Below are 17,930 nucleotides of genomic sequence, written 5' to 3'. Positions count from 1 at the left end.
ATCAGAATTGGAAGAATTCTCACAGAGCCCCCTCTGAACACTAGCAAAGAACCTACACCACCTAAAATGGCCAGAAAGATTCCTGCTGAGCCAGGTAGGACCAAAAAAGAAGAAGGAGAAGGAAGAGGAGAGCAACTGGGATGGGACCTGTAAGCTTGGGGGGATCTGAAGAGAGAAGAGGTGTCCACATCCGGGGGAGCCCCTCACCGGGGGAGCTCAGTTTGGGCAGAAGGAGAGCCTCATTCTCTGTGGAAGAGAACATGGCAACCCGCGTGTGGCAGAGGGGAGTGAGAGCTGCAGATGGGGTGCTGACCCTGCCCTGCCCACCCAGCCTGAGAGGGTGTCCACCTCAAGGGTGTCCACCACTGCAGACAAGGGCTGGGTGCTGGAACCTGGGCTTTCGGGAGCAGACCCAGGCAGAGGACTGCGGTTGGCCATGAGGAGACATCCTGAGGGGACGGGAGGGAGGGAGGAGCTCTGCAAATGGGACGCTTGCGGAGGAAGCCTGCACCACCAAAGCGCAGAGCGCCATTGTTGAGTGAGGCCCAAAGGGAAGAACCCCACCGCAGCCTCTCTCCCCCGTGCTGGCCCCTCATCCCTGGCAGTAGGGAGGACCACCACCCGGGTGGGCTCTACTGAGGCCCAGCCACGGCCTCCCCCATGCCCCTCCTCCGCCGTCAGCAGACCCCTGTGCCCTGGGGCAGCCTCTGGAGCAGACACCTGTGGGTGGGCCACATGCTCAGATGGAGCTGAAAGCACAGCTGAGCCCCAGGGTTAAGGAAGCAAACCTGAGGTCTCTGCTCGCAGCTGCACTAACCATGCTTTTACACAGGCAACCGGCTTTGTCAGCTCAGCCCCTGCAGAGCATCTGAAGGACAAGGGGGATGCCCCAGTCACAGCAGCTGTGGCTTTAGCAACTGTAGACTTTGTGGGCTTGGACACGAGGGGACGCGGCCAGGCCGGAGTCTGAGCTGCCCGCACAGCACCACAGCACCTGGGACCTAGGCCCTGAGTTCAGGGGATCTATGCTGGTGACCTGGGGAGAACAACATCTGAGACACCCCAGGGCCGTGTGCCGGCATACCCATGGTTGAGGTGGGGCCAAGATCAGGGCCAACCAGGGTCACACGAGACTCACCCAATGGGTGAAAGTGACGCACAGAGCACGTCCCAAGGGGAACATCCCCAGAGCAGCAATCCTCAGGGGCTTCTCTCCCGGGGGTGTGCTCCAATCCCACCTGCCTCCACACAGATCAGAATCACAGTGAAGAAACAGATCTGGGGGCTCTTTTCCACCAACCAGGGCGCACACCCACCACAGACAGGGCGGTGACAGCCACAGAGCGATGGGGAAGCGCCCCTCAATATCCAGGGCAGGCTTGGTTACAGCAATCAAGTGCCCATCAAGGGGATCAGGGCACAAACCTCAGGACCAAACTGACCTCTAAAGGGCAGGCACAAGAAATAGAGGAACTAGGATCCTGCAGCCTTCAGGACAGAGACCACACACACAGAAAACGTAATAAAACCAGGGGACAAGGAGTGTGGGGCAGAGGAAGGGGCAAGATAATAAGCTACAAGAACCACTAAATGCAGCGGAGACACGCAGTCTAATGTTTACCTTTTGCCCTAAGTCGTCTTAAATGGAGACACCAAACATTTTCAGAAATACTAGGTGCCTTCAAATACTTTAACCCACTTCTTACCACTTGTGTTCTACTGGAACACATTCTATTAGATGTTTGTATCTAAAAATCATAAATGATATTGACATACAACTAATTAGAACCTGAGGGCCATCAGAAACTGATAACAAATGAGATAAATTAATAAAGTCTGGGGCAGCTGATAAGAAACAAGATAAGAAAGCCTTAAGCAATTAAATAAGAAGTGAGATTTTAAAAAATGTGTTGGGATCACAGAGAACTCTACTCAGTTCCCTGCAGAGACCCAAATGGAAGGAAATCTAACAAAGAGTGGCTATTTATACGTGTACTTTATTCTCTTTGCTTTACAAGAGCACAGCATTGTAAAACAATAAGGATTTAAATCCAATAAGGATGTAAAGGACTTAAAAGGACTTCTTTATATGATCTAAAATGTTAATAGTTTCAAACAACCATTAGAAATACGGTGGAAAATGTTCTAAACTATTTTGCCAATTTATTTAAAAAATCTTTGAGTTAATTGAATACATTAAAGTATTTTACCATTGAGGAATTGTGGCAAATGCACTTCAGATATTTAAAATGAGTTCACATAACGAAAAGTGAAACACTGGTGTAACTCAGAGATTTGCATTCTCTCATTTTATGGAAGTTTTGCTTTATACACTGAAATGAGTTTAAAATTTATAAGGTCATATTTGTAGCTTCCGCTCTTTTAGAAAATATAAATCATAAAATAAATTCTGTCTCCAATATTCCTAGAGTATTGGTAGTTTGTTTACAATTCCACTCACACATTTATTTCTAGAGGTAGAAACAAACTTTAAAAAGAGCATCTTATATTTATTCATCAATGGCAGTTTTCCTAGGACCCCCAAGAAATGAAAGAGCAGCCAACTCATGCAAGTTGTCACAAGCCAAGAAGAGAATTTGAATTCTCACTGTGGATGAGAAAAGTAATCATGGAGCTGAATTCATGAACGATTGAGAGGCAGAAGGAGCCAGGCAATGTCCGTCTATGACAGCAACAGAAATGAGCCCAGAGTTCTCCAAAATCATTTCCACTGGAGCACGTCTTCCCAAGCCACAGGACAAAGGCTGACTTCCTCACTGCTCCTTGGACCTCTCACCTGAGTCATCAGCTCCATCCATTCACACCTACCTGGGTATGTGGCTGTTGTGTCCGTTCTCCTTACATCCCAGGGAGTGTTCATTTGCTCCAGAAAGGTCACCAGGTCCGGCTTAGAGACCACAAGACCTGTTCATCAGAGAAAGGAACATTTGTTTTGCTAGAGATTCTTAAGTTTCCAACCCAATATGTATTTGGGTGAGAAGAGAACGCACGGGTGAATGTTAATATAGCCTAGAGGATGATTTCCCCAAATACTTTATTGAAAGCACCCTTACAATACTAACAAATACATAAAAATCAGATCCTGACATTCTGGTCAAGTACTACAAGGCTAAAGTAAGTAGTGTAAATGTGGTTTTATGAGGACGGTGTCACTATTTAATACCATGGAACTGATTCAATCACCACCACGCTAGAGTGAAGGAGGCAGATTACATCACGAAAGAAAAAGGATAGAATCATACTGAATCACCATGAAGGCTTTCTTTCTAAACTCACAAATACCCATTTCCTGCTAGAAAGCAGGGATCTGAAGGTGTTGGTGGAAGCAGAAAATTCCAGGAGACGTTCTAGAAATGCAGGAACCAAACCCAGTGGTGGAAAAGGGATTCTGGAAGGCAGTTCTCCTCACCCAAGGAGGCCAGGTTCCCGTAGGTCTCTAACATCACATCCCTGTACAAGTCCCGCTGACCGAGGTCCAGGCATTCCCACTCCTCTTGAGTGAAGTCTATGGTCACATCCTGGAATGTCAGCCGCCCCTGAAATACAAAGTACAGATGCCATGTACTTTGGGGTCACAAAGAGTCAGACACAACTGTGATCGCAAAGAGTCAGACAGGACTGATGACTGAATGACTGAACTGACTGACTGACTGTCATATGGCCAAGAGAAGACTTCCTAACCTGACCCTAAACGAAAGCAGTAATTTCAGAGAACTGATTTTGATTTACTGTAGTTTCTGGTATCACACAATAACATTTTCTACCACATTTTTAACCCCAAGAAAAGAGGATATGATTCACAAGAAACTATTCTAATGTGGAAGAGAAATTATAATGTAATCAGATCAACACTGGCATATTTATTTTTGAGTGTTGTACTTGTGTGACCCAGGATAAATTGGCTACCAAAAACCAGGAAACATTTTTAAAAAGCAGATTCTGATCCAAGAGTTCTGGACTGAAGAAAATATGCCACATTTTTACCAAGCTTATTTGAACTAGTAATGTTGCAAATTCTGCTCCACAAATGACCATTCTGAACAGGAATGAAGGAGAATAGTAGGGAAGAATTCACACTTAAGTCTGAACTTTAAGACTTTTACAAATTTTACAGGTCTTATAGGATAGTAACCTTGCAGCAAGAATCATTTTAACTATTTAGTATATACTGTATATCTTTCTGACAGTTTTTACAGAATCTTGAATGTGCAACGGAAACAATAGCTCCTCTGTCCATAGGATTCTCCAGGAAAGAATACTAGAGTAGGTACCTTTTCCCTTCTTCTGAAAATCTTTAAAAAACAGATAAAAAAAACAGCGATCAAATCATGTTAACAGGTTTGTGGACACAGACATATACTAAAATGGGACTATATACTTATTAATAGTGAATAGGGAAAAGTTGTCATTTCAATAAAATAAAGTTTTTTTCAACTTATTAAAAATGTACATAAATATAATGGGATGATATTATTTTTATTGATTTAAATAAACTAGAATACAGACATACAGAATGATGTAACATAAAGTAAAGCTCTGGTTCTGAATTTTTTAATTTCCTGAAAATGTATATCATTTCCAAAGAGCTATAGTTCAAATTTTAATAAAGTTGAACATAGATTAACACTAACAAGATTCTTATAAACATTTTGGAAAATACAAAAAAGTGATGAGACTCTGTGATGTGAGCATGGAGTGTACCTGGAAATGACCAGACCTGGGCTTGAGTGACAAAAATCCCACAAACCCAGCATCTCTACTAAACACAGTCATCTTCCAAAGCAAAGAGAAACTTAAGAGCATATGGGATTCCCCCATTAACTGTGATAGTTTAGGCACATCCCTCACTTTTTTTCCTCAAGACACTTGTTAAAGACAAAAGGGAAATACATGAGCTGTGTCGCATGGGAATCTCCCAGAAGTACTTAAACCAGTGACCATCAGAGTCGTGGGGTTAGAAGTACATGGAAGAATGCATTACCACTGCATGGGTATTTTGGCAATATTATGGAAACCATGATCTGAATCCATCATTAAAAAAAGTTAGTTTCCAGCAAATTTCACTTCATATATACCTCCCGTGTCATGTAGCCTAATACCACATTTAATTAGTAAGTCTTTCTTATCGACACAGAGGAAGAGGATAGTCTCAACTACATTTTTTTATTTTTGAATAAAATCTGGACCACTGAGTCCATTCTATTTCCAAGGGCATTGCCTTTTGCTCCTGTTCTAAAGACCTGAAGTTGCATCCAGATATAAACTCATCATGGCATTTCCCCTACTTCCCTAGGATCAACACAGAACAACATTCCACTGGGAATCCCTTATACCAGTGCCTCCCCGTGTTGGTCTTTCACAAAGGGAATATGTTCAACATTGAAACTGATGGAACAATGTTGAAAATTCATCATGCTCTATAGAAAGCCAGGATACATACATTGGATAACAGGCTCTGGGACATAAGGAAGAAACTGTCTAAAGAGCCAGTCTTCTCTAATACTAGAAAAACTGGAAAAAGTAAGCAGTTGGCAACAAATACCCTAGGTAGAAAAATTAGAAGCCGAGAATTGAAGGTTTGCAGATGTTCAGACCAGGCATTTCAGGAGGAAAAGCAGACACAGCCCTAGACCCGGGACAGGACATTTACCTGAGAAGCTGCCATTTCCTCCTCTTCTTCCTCCAGCTCTGCGTCTCCTCTGGGGATTTTTATCACAAACTCACATCTGGGCGTTAAGTAGATAACTTAAAAGGCTTCCAGACAATTCTTGAATCCGCAACTGCTGCAATGATCGAGAAGAAATAGTTTTCTTGTTTCCCTTTGCCATTTTCAGAGCTCCTTTTTTACTTTCTCCTTCCTGGTCTGCAGCGGATAATCCAGACTAACCTGATATGCTAATCACATCCTTTGTTTGGTGCTTACCTTTCCTGCATTCTCTATGCAGACCACCCCTGCGAGTTCTTCTCCTTTCTTTCTGCCTTACAGAGTGCAGGCCACAGTACAGTTCCCAAGACATAACAGACAGAACTACCAGGTTACCTGACCCAGCCTGTGAGAGTTTTTGAAACAATGTAAGAGGGAGACCCAGGTCCAAGATCCAAGAGCTGCAGCCTCACACTCAGCACCCCTGTGACCTCAGGAAGGGAGCATTTAGGGCGGGAACTTCTAGAAACAAAGAATGTCAGTCTGATTGATTGGGGAGGGGCTCCTTCTAGGATGGGTGTGGCCCTCCAAGACCTGGTATCTGTACCCATGAACTATTTATTGCCAAATTCACACTGAAATGCAAGAAAGAAGAGGAAACCACTAATCCATTCAGTTCAGTTCAGTCACTCAGTCGTGTCCGACTCTTTGCCACCCCATAAACCGCAACACGCCAGGCCTCCCAGTCCATCAACGACTGGCGGAGTCCACCAAAATCCATGTCCATTGAGTCGGTGATGCCATCCAACCATCTCATCCTCTGTCCTCCCCTTCTCCTCCTGCCCTCAATCTTTCCCAGCAGAAGGGTTTTTTCCAATGAGTCAGCTCTTCACATCAGGTGGCCAGAGTATTGGAGTTTCAGCTTCAACATCAGTCCTTCTGTTGCAGGAAGGGGGACCCCTTCCAGGGCCCCAAATTGGGCTCTTGTCTAACACTCAGAAATGAATTGTCCGAGGAGACACATGCTGACAAAGCAAGAGACTTTATTGGGAAAGGGCACCCGGGTGGAGAGCAGTAGGTAAGGGAACCCAGCAGAACTGCTCTGTCGTGTGGCTGGCAGTCTTGGGTTTTATGGTGATGGGATTAGTTTCCGGGTGGTCTTTGGCCAATCACTCTAATTCAGAGTCTTTCCTGGTGGCGTACACATCGCTCAGCCAAGATGGATGCTAGCAAGAGGGATTCTGGGAAGTGGACGGATACGCGGTGTCTCCTCTCGACTTTTCCCGAACTCTTCCGGCTGGTGGTGGCTTACTAGTTCCGTATTCCTTATCAGGATCTCCTGTCATAAAACAACTCATGCAAATGGTTACTATGGTGTCTGGCCAGGGTGGGCGGTTTCAATCAGTGTGCTTCCCCTAACACTTCTAATGAACACCCAGGACTGATGTCCTTTAGGATAGACTGGCTGGATATTCTTGAAGTCCAAGGGACTCTCAAGAGTCTTCTCCAACACCAGAGTTCAAAAGCATCATTTAGAAGAAGGAATTCGTAGGGCCTGGACTCCATCTCAGGCCTGTCTGTGCTGATCGTGCTCGGCCACCTCTCCAGTGGACTCTGAACTCTCTGCTTAGTGTCTGTGGGAACGACAATGGAAGGATAAGACCCCTCCGGACAGGGGAACCTTGAAGATCATATCCAGGTTACTCATCACCTAAGAGAAAACAGACACTAATCACCCCTGCCTCCAGACAGTATCTATCAGAATGTAAGCACAGGCTTAAATTGGTTATTAACTGGTTGGAATGTAACCGCGGGCTTATTGATTATTAACTCTTTGAACACATAACACGTGAATGATGGGGTTATTGTGATTGTATTTACCCTTCCTTTGTAAGCATCAAGGGATTGGGGTGGTGGGTTTGGAGACGTACACATGGGATATAAAAGATTTTCACAAATGCTGATCGGGGTCCTTGGCTAAGAGGAGTCTCTGCCTTGGGCCCGCTGGTGTAATAACCTGCAATCCACTATCTGTATTGTCCTTCTGAGTGAGTTTGTTTCCCGGAAAGCATGGCTATAACAAATTCTTCGGTGCTCAGCTTTCTTTATAGTCCAACTCTCACATTCATACATGACCACTGGAAAAACCATAGCCTTGACCAGATGGACCTTTGTTGGCAAAGTAATGTCTCTGCTTTTTAATATGCTGTCTAGGTTGGTCATAACTTTCCTTCCAAGGAGTAAGCGTCTTTTAATTTCATGGCTCCAATCACCATCTGCAGTGATTTTGGAGCCCAGAAAAATAAAGTCAGCCACTGTTTCCACCGTTTCCCCATCTATGTGGCATGATGTGATGGGACTAGATGCAATGATCTGAGTTTTCTGATTGTTGAGCTTTAAGCCAACTTTTTCACTCTCCTCTTTCATTTTCATCAAGACCATTCAGGTATTACCTAAATCAAATCCCTTATGACTATACAGTGGAAGTGAGAAATAGATTTAAGGGACTAGATCTGATAGACAGAGTGCCTGATGAACTATGGACAGAGGTTTGTGACATTGTACATGAGACGGGAATCAAGACCATCCCCAAGAAAAAAAAATGCAAAAAAGCACAATGGCTGTCTGAGGAGGCCTTACAAATAGCTGTGAAAAGAAAACAAGCAAAAAGCAAAGGAGAAAAGGAAAGATAGACCCATTTGAATGCAGAGTTTGAAAGAATAGAAAGGAGAGATAAGAAAGCCTTCCTCAGCAATCAATGCAAAGAAATAAAGGAAAACAATAGAATGGAAAAGACTAGAGATCTCTTGAAGAAAATTAGAGATACCAGGGGAACATTTCAAGCAAAGATGGGCTCAATAAAGGACAGAAATGGTATCAACCTAGCAGAAGCAGAAGATATGAAGAAGAGGTAGCAAGAAAACACAGGAGAACTGTACAAAAAAGATCCTCATGACCCAGATAATCACGGTGGTGTGATCACTCACCTACAGCCAAACATCCTGCAATGTGAAATGGCCCTTAGCAAGCATCACTACAAACCAAGCTAGTGGCGGTGATGGAATTCCACTTGAGCTATTTCAAATCCTAAAAGATGATGCTATGAAAGTGCTGCACTCAATATGGCCCCAAATTTGAAAACTCAGCAGAGGCCACAGGACTAGAAAAGGTGTTTTCATTCCAATTCCAAAGAGAGGCAATGCCAAATAATGCTCAAACGACTGCACAGTTGCACTCATCTCACACGATAGTAAACTGATGCTTAAAATTCTCCAAACTAGGCTTCAGCTATACGTGAACCATGAACTTCCACATGTTCAAGATGGCGTTAGAAAAGACGACGGAATCAGCAATCAAACTGCCAATACCTGCTGAATCATCGAAAAAGCAAGAGAGTTCCAGAAAAACATCTATTTCTGCCTTCTTGACTGTACCAAAGACTTTGACTCTGTGGATCACAATAAACTGTGGAAAATTCTGAAAGAGATGGGAATACCAGACCACCTGACCTGCCTCTTGAGAAACCTGTATGTAGGTCAGTAAGCAACAGTTAAAATTGGACATGGAAGAACAGACTGGCTCCAAATAGGAAAAGGAGTACGTCAAGGCTGTATATTGTCACCGGGTTTATTCAACTTATATGCAGTGTACATCATGAGAAATGCTTGGTGGGAGGAAGCACAAGCTGGAATCAAGATGCCGGGAGAAATATCAATAACCTCAGGTATGCAGATGACACCACCCTTATGGCAGAAAGCAAAGAGGAACTAAAGAAGCTCTTGATAGGGGTGCAAGAAGAAAGTGAAAAAGTTGGCTTAAAACTCAACATTCAGAAAACCAAGATCATGGCCTCCAGTCCCATCACATCATGGCAAATAGATGGGGGAAAAGTGGAAACAGTGACAGTATTACTTTCATCCGGCTCCAAAATCACTGTGGATGGTTACTGTAGCCATGACATTGAAAGACACTTGCTCCTTGGAAGAGAAGCTATGAAAAACCTAGACAGCATATTAAAAAGCAGAGACATCACTTTGCCAGAAGCTATGGTTTTTCTCCTGGTCATGTATGGATGAAATAGTTAGACTATAAATAAGGCTGAGCACCAAAGAATTGATGCTTTCTAATTGTGGTGCTGGAGAAGACTTCTGAGAGTCCCTTGAACTGCAAGGACAGCAAACCAGTCAATCCTAAAGGAAATCATCCCTGAATATTCATTGGTGAGGCTGAAGCTCCAACACTTTGGCCATCTGACAATGAGCCAACTCACTGGAAAACAGTCTGATGCTAGTTTTGAGTAAAAAGATGCTCAACTTGAGATTTGCAAGTTAAGTTTTATTTGGGGCAAAATGCTTCCATTGTTTCCCCATCTATTTGCCATGAAGTGATGGGACTGGATGCCATGACTTTAGTTTTCTGAATGTTGAGTTTTAAGCCAACTTTTTCACTCTTCTCTTACAGTTTCATCAAAAGGCTCTATAGTTCTTTTTTGCTTTCTTCTTGCTGAAGCTGAAACTCCAATACTTCGGCCACCTGATGCAAACAAATGATTCATTGGAAAAGACCCTGATGCTGGGCAAGATTGAAGGCAGGATGAGATGGTTGGATGGCATCACCAAGTCGATGGATATGAGCTTGAGGAAGCTCTGGGAGTTGGTGATGGACAGGGAAGCCTGGCGTGCTGCAGTCCATGGGTCGCAAAGAGTGGGACACGACTGAGCGACTGGACTGAACTGGGGCAAAATAAGGACTGCTGCCTGGGAGGCAGAATTTCAGATATCTCTGAGGGACTGCTCCAAAGTGGCAGTGGGGGAAGGTCAATGTATAAGGTTTTGGTGAAGGGGGAGTTCAATGCCATTAAGCACTCATTTTACAAAAAGGTTTCTGGCTAACCTTGAGTATCTGATATAACCATGAAAGGATTCGGTGCTCCTCTAGCCATGAGGAGATGCAAGGATTGAGATAATAAAATATGTTCCTCAGTCTAGTTCAGACGCTCAGTCATGTTCGACTCTTTGCGACCCCATGAATCGCAGCACGCCAGGCCTACCTGTCCATCAGAAACTCCTGGAGTTTACTCAAACTCATGCCCATTGAGTCGGTGATGCCATCCAGCCATCTCATCCTCTGTCGTCCCCTTCTCCTCCTGCCCCCAACCCCGCCCAGCATCAGGGCCTTTCCCAATGAGTCAACTCTTCGCATGAGGTGGCCAAAATATTGGAGTTTCAGCTTCAGCATCAGTCCTTCCAATGAACACCCAGGACTTATCTCCTTCAGGATGGACTGGTTGGATCTCCGTGCAGTCCAATGGACTCTCAAGAGTCTTCTCCAACACCACAGTTCAAAAGCATCAATTTTTGGGTGCTCAGCTTTCTTCATAGTCCAACTCTCACATCCATACATGACCACTGGGAAAACCATAGCCTTGACCAGACGGACCTTTGGTGGCAAAGTAATGTCTCTGCTTTTTAGTATGCTATCTAGGTTGGTCATAAATTTCCTTCAAAGGAGTAAGCATCTTTTAATTTCATGGCTGCACTCACCATCTGCAGTGATTTTGTAGCCCCTCAAAAATAAAGTCTGACACTGGGGAGAAGCAAGCACAGTGATGGGTCTCTTTTGAGGAGGGGGTGAAGTGGGGAGCTTAGAGAGAAGGGGCTGACCTGGCCAGGGCCCAGTGATAATGAAATTAACACTTTTGATAAACCTGACACATAAACTGGCACATCTGGCTTTTTTCCTGTTTTTTTTTTGTTTGTTTGTTTGTTTTTTGTTTTCAAGTGATTTATGGACTTTCCTAGTGGTCCAGTGGCTAAAACTCTGGGCTCCCAGTGCAGGGGGTCCAGGTTCAATCCCTGCTCAGGGAACTAGATCCTGCATGCCACAGCTAAAAAATCTCACATGCCACAAATAACACCTGGCACAATCAAATAAATGCATAAATAAGCAGACATTTAAAAAATAAAAAAATGAAAGTGACTTATTTCACCAACCATTGTAGGGTCAAGTAAAGCTGTCTTGACCAATGGTAGGAGGCAATTTTGTCTGTGGAGCAGTAGCAGGAACAAGAATGAGATCAATTGTATTACGGGCTTCCACTTGGAGGACTTTTTTCTCCAGAGGAAGCATTCACAGAAACAATAGTAATAAACAAACTGAAACTGTCCTTAAGACCAAGAGAATGAGGAGAACTACTTGGAAAATAATCAAAAGGATATGATCATTAGAACACCTTCATTTCAGATTCTCTCTTCCAGGTGAACCTTAGAGTCAAAATTTCCCAGAAACTTGAAACTGTTTACCTCAGATTGGGACTTGAACCCACAAGGCTGGGACTCAAACCCAGCCAAAACCCACAGTACCTGGGTTCAGGACCTAATGAAGCTCAGGTTTCTGATGTTTCATCACAGAAAGATTTCAGTGAGAGACAAACTGATAGGTAAAAATTGGATTTATTCAGATTCAGAGAGAGGCACACTCCACAGACAGAGTGTGGGCCATCAAAGAGGGTGAGTGTGCCCCGAAATATGGCGTGGTTAGTTTTTATAAGCTGGGTAATTTCATATGCTAATGAGTGGGATTGGCGTGCTGCAGTCCATGGGAAAAAATTAAAAAAATAAATAAATCAAAATAAAGTCTGACACTGTTTCCACTGTTTCCCCATCTATTTCCCATGAAGTGATGGGACCAGATGCCATGATCTTAGTTTTCTGTATGTTGAGTTTTAAGCCAACTTTTTCAATTTCATCAAGAGGCTTTATAGTTCGTCTTCACTTGCTGCCATAAGGGTGGTGTCATTTGCATATCTGAGGTTATTGATATTTCTCCTGGCAATCTTGAATCCAGCTTGTGCTTCCTCCTGCCCAGCATTTCTCATGATGTACTCTGCATATACGTTAAATAAGCAAGGTGGCAATATACAGCCTTGACGTACTCCTTTTCCTATTTGGAAGTAGCTTATTCTTCCATATCCAGCCCTAACTGTTGCTTCCTGACCTGCATATAGGTTTCTCCAGAGGCAGGTCAGGTGGTCTGGTATTCTCATCTCTTTCAAATTTATCCACAGTTTATTGTGATCCACACAGTCAAAGGATTTGGCATAGTCATTAATGCAGAAATAGATGTTTTTCTGGAACTCTCTTGCTTTTTTGATGATCCAGCGGGTGTTGGCAATTTGATCTCTGGTTCCTCTGCCTTTTCTAAAAGAAGACTGAACATCTGGAAGTTCACTGTTCATGTATTGCTGAAGCCTGGCGTGGAGAATTTTGAGCATTACTTTGCTACCGTGTGAGGTGAGTGCAGTTGTGCGGTAGTTTGAGCCTTCTTTGGCATTGCCTTTCTTTGGAAGTGGAATGAAAACTGACCTTTTCCAGTCCTGTGGCCACTGCTGAGTGTTCCAAATTTGCTGGCATATTGAGTGCAGCACTTTCACGGCATCATCTTTCAGGATTTGAAATAGCTCAACTGGATTGCCATCAGCTCCACTAGCTTTGTTGGTAGTGATGCTTTCTAAGGCCCACTTGACTTCACAGTCCAGGATATCTGGCTCTAGGTGAGTGATCACACCATTGTGATTATCTGGGTCATGAAGATCTTTTTTGTACAGTTCTCCTGTGTATTCTTGCCACCTCTTCTTCATATCTTCTGCTTTTGTTAGGTCCACATCATTTCTGTCCTTTATCGAGCCCATCTTTGCATGAAATGTTCCCTTGGTATCTCTCATTTTCTTGAAGAGATCTCTAGTCTTTCCCATTCTGTTGTCTTCCTATTTCTATTTCTTTCTATTTCTTTGCATTGATTGCTGAAGAAGGCTTTCTTATCTCTCCTTGCTCTTCTTTGGAACACTGCATTCAAATGCTTATATCTTTTCTTTTCTCCTTTGCTTTTCACTTCTCTTCTTTTCACAGCTATTTGTAAGACCTCCTCAGACAGCCATTTTGCTCTTTTGCATTTCTTTTCCATGGGGATGGTCTTGCTCCCTGTCTCCTGTACAGTGTCACGAACCTCCATCCATAGTTCATCAGGCACTCTGTCTATCAGATCTAGTCCCTTAAATCTCTTTCTCACTTCCACTGTATAATCATAAGGGATTTGATTTAGATCATACCTTAATGGTCTAGTGGTTTTCCCTACTTTCTTCAATTTAAGTCTGAATTTGGCAATAAGGTGTTCATGGTCTGAGCTACAGTCAGCTCCTGGTCTTATTTTTGCTGACTGTATAGAGTTTCTCCATCATTGGCTGCAAGGAATATAATCAGTTTGATGTTGGTGTTGACCATCTGATGATGTCCAGGTGTAGAATCTTCCCTTGTGTTGTTGGAAGAGGGTGTTTGCTATAACCACTGCATTCTCTGGGAAAAACTCTATTAGCCTTTGCCCTGTTTCATTCCCTACCACAAGTCCAAACTTGCCTGTTACTCCAAGTGTTTCTTGACTTCCTACTTTTGCATTCCAGTCCCCTATAACGAAAAGGACATCTTTCTTGGGTGTTAGTTCTAAAAGTTCTTGCAGGTCTTCATAGAACCGTACAACTTCATCTACTTCAGCATTACTGTTTGGGGCACAGACTTGGATTACTGTGATATTGAATGGTTTGCCTTGGAAATGAACAGAGATCATTCTGTCATTTTTGAGACTGCATCCAAGTACTGCATTTCAGACTCTTGTTGACCATGATGGCTATTCCATTTCTTCTGAGGGATTCCTGCCCACACTAGTAGATATAATGGTCATCTGATATGAATTCACCCATTACAGTCCATTTTAGTTGGCTGATTCCTAGAAAATCAACGTTCACTCTTGCCATCTCCTGTTTGACCTCTACCAATTTGCCTTGATTCATGGACCTAACATTCCAGGTTCCTATGCAATATTGCTCTTGACAGCATCGAACCTCGCTTCTATCACCAGTCCCATCCACAACTGGGTGTTGTTTGTGCTTTGGCTCCATCCCTTCTTTCTTTCTGGAGTTATTTCTCCTCTGATCTCCAGTAGCATATTGGGCACCTGCCGACCTGGGGAGTTCCTCTTTCAGTATCCTATCATTTTGCCTTTTCATACTGTTCCCCTGTTTAGTATCCTACTATCACTTAACTAGGAAGTGTTAGCATTACAGAGGACAGGATCTCCTAGTTATCTTTTTATTTGTGAAACTTTTCTGAAAAATCTGGACCACTGAGTCGATTCTATTTATAAGAGCATTTTCTCAGTCCTGTTTTAAAGAGCTGAATTGCATCCAGACGTAAATTCCTCAGGGTATTTCTCCAACTTCTCTGAAGATCCCAACATCGAACTACATCCCAGTGGGAATCTCAGATACCAGTGACTCCCCATGCTGATCTCTCACAAAGGGAGTATTTTCACCAGCAGAAAGTCACTAATTCATGCTGAGAATTCATTGTGCTCCATAGAAAGCGGGGATGTAGGAAACGGAGAAAAGGCTCTGGGACACAAGGGAGAAGTAGTCTAAAGAGCTGGTCTTCGCTATTATAAGAAGAAAAGGAAAAAGTAAGTTGATAGCAAAGACCCCAGGCAGAAAAATTGAAGTAGAGAAGTAAAGGCTTGCAGATTCTCACCTCATGCATTTCCTGAGGAAAAGCAGACACAGCCCCAGGCCTGGGACAGGATATTTACCTGAGAAGCTGTCATTTCGTCTTCTTCCTCCTGCTCTGCATCTTGTCTGGGGACGTTATGCAGCAAACTCACACCTGCGTATTGAGAAGATAGCTTTAAAGGCATCGACACAGCTCTTTAACATGAACTAATGCACCTACAGACAGAGGACGTTGAAAACCTGAAAAGACCGACCTCTCCTGACCTCTGTCTCAGGAGAGATTCAGGAACAATCATTTCCAACCTGGAGACCAGCCTGTGAACTAATTTCTTGATTGTTCTCTCCTCAGAGAGAGCTCCTAACCCTCTGCTCACACAGACGATGTGACTTGACTGACTTCCCTGGTCCAAATCCAGCTAGACCAACCTCTCCTCAGACGGAAGCCTGGCCTCAGCTCTCTCAAATGGATCAGGAGCCACGTCCTTAAGCCGGGCCTCCCCTTAGAATCCCCTGGAGCACATCTTACGAACCACACTGATGCTCCACAGGACCCATAAAGAACTCTGTGGGGAGGGCACTGTTGAAGTTACTGCTTAACACTGGTCACTTGTACTTGATGGGAAACCAGATGGAAACCACTTGGTTAAAGATTCTTTCTGAACCATTTCTGTGAATACAAAGCCCTCCAGGTCAGGCTCCCACTCTGAAAGATTATGAATATGCTGGTCTGAGGTGGGGACATGAAAAGAGTCTTTCCAGTGGGAACTTCTAAACACACAGAAGGCCAGCCTGACTCCCTGGGGAGGGGCTCTTTCTTGGATGGGTGCAGTCCTCCAGGACCTGATGTCATGCCCTTAGATGAGGGGAGGTGGGAGGTGAGTGCTTGGTGGGAATTACCTGGTGACCTTGTTTTTGTGAAGGCTCTGGTCTCAGAATTCTGCAAAGATACCTCAAGTCCTTACCTCTTTTCACTCCCTCCCAAGTCTGGGGCCACATGTTTTCACAAAATGATTTGCATTGTGATCACCTATCTGCAGGTAGGGGGCCTGCATCTTTTAGACCAGGAGTCTGAAGATGATTCCATCACAGCTTTCTTTGAACATAGACCAGGAGCAGCAGAGGACAATCGGTTAAACTTGTTCAAATGAAGAAACTTAGACTTTGCAAATGGTGCCCTAAATGCATATTTAGACCATCAAAGAATGATCTGAGTTATAAAATGAGTGATACTGAAGAAAATGAACACATGAGTGTGTAGTTGTTGTTCTATTTAGTGTGTGTATCTTTCTAGGTTTTTTTGGAATCATCTTGCTGCAGTTTATTCTCTGCTCCATTTTCGGACTTATATAATATTTTCTCATAGCTTTAAAGGTAATGATAAGAAAATTAGAAGAAGCATATTCATTTTATTATATTATATGACTTAACTGAATATTTTGAATATTCAGTACAGTATATTCAGTGTGCATGCACCGGGACCAATGACTTTTCTTTTTATTTTAGAGTTTTTTTTTTTTTTTTTTTTTTTTTTTTTTTTAATGGATCGTTTCATTTCACAGCACCACTGAGAATAAGGTGCAGAGTTTTCCCTTATAGCTCATGCTCGCCCACATGGAGGGCATCTCTACTTATCTTTCCCTCCCAGAGGAGACATTCATCACCACCACTGAATGTACTAGCATTTAAGGGGGCCTCTGAAGTAGAACCCGGGGTTCAGCAAAACCGCTGATCACGAGAAAGGTGGTCATCTACTGCAGGTGTTCAGAGGACTGGCTGGTGTGAGTTTAACACCTGCAGGCTGCCTGCTCCACACACAGAGGCTGAGGCAGTAACAGCAAGGAGCAGTTCAGGTAAGCTCTCAACAGGACTCTGCATGATCCTTCTTATTAGACCTCTCACAGTGTCCAAGTAGTTACAAAATGGGAGCGGTGGTACAACAGAGATATGGTGGAACATATATGAAAGTATTAAAGGTTTAAAGCCAGTAAGGAACTAATTTCTACAGATACCAGCTCTCTGTGTTACCAGATAGTTTGTTATAATCTCTTCTCTATAACTTTAAGTAAGGTGGGAGAGGTTAATGTTGGTGGTGGGTTAAAATTCCATTGATCACAATCAGCCAAAATATTAACACCATTCATTTTGATTAACTGTGTGTGCTTAGTCGCTCACTTGTGTCCGAGTCGTGGCGACCCCATGGACTGTAGCCTGCCAGGCTCCTCTGTCCATGGGGATTTTCCAGGCAAAAATACTGGAGGATGTTGCCATTTCCTTCTTCAGGGGATCTTCCCAACCCCGGAATCGAACCCAGGTTTTGCACACTGTGGGTTGATTCTTTCCTGTCTGAACCACCATGGAAGCCCATACATGTATTAATTTCACACATATTTGACATTTTACAATTTCACAATTTCACACATTATAACCTTTTACAATCCACTGTGTGATCCGTAATTAAAATACAGACTACAAGCATAGAGAAACACTTATTTTTCTGATATAATAATATGTAAATTGTGATTTCTATGGTTTACACAACAGAGGATAGCAAACATTTAGGAAACATGGCCATACACTAATTAGAGGCCTTTTCTAGGAAGGGTTTCAAATACATTTCTCTTTTATCACAGAAGATATATTTCAACATTGTCAACTAATATTCCTGACTTGTGTTGATGTTATGATGATACAACAATATTTTAGTGAACTGTC

The 17,930-nt window shown here is 43.3% G+C and overlaps 1 protein-coding gene across 1 annotated transcript in view; it reads left to right on the top strand.

Annotated features, from left to right (window-relative positions):
- The window catches only part of LOC133055200 (zinc finger protein 208-like), a 135,192-nt gene that overhangs the window by 57,961 nt on the left and 59,301 nt on the right, over positions 1 to 17,930 (top strand).

This window comes from Dama dama, chromosome 4, assembly GCF_033118175.1.
Source record: "Dama dama isolate Ldn47 chromosome 4, ASM3311817v1, whole genome shotgun sequence".
In the NCBI taxonomy this organism is placed as follows: domain Eukaryota; kingdom Metazoa; phylum Chordata; class Mammalia; order Artiodactyla; family Cervidae; genus Dama; species Dama dama.
This window is presented reverse-complemented; position numbering and strand designations above follow the sequence as displayed.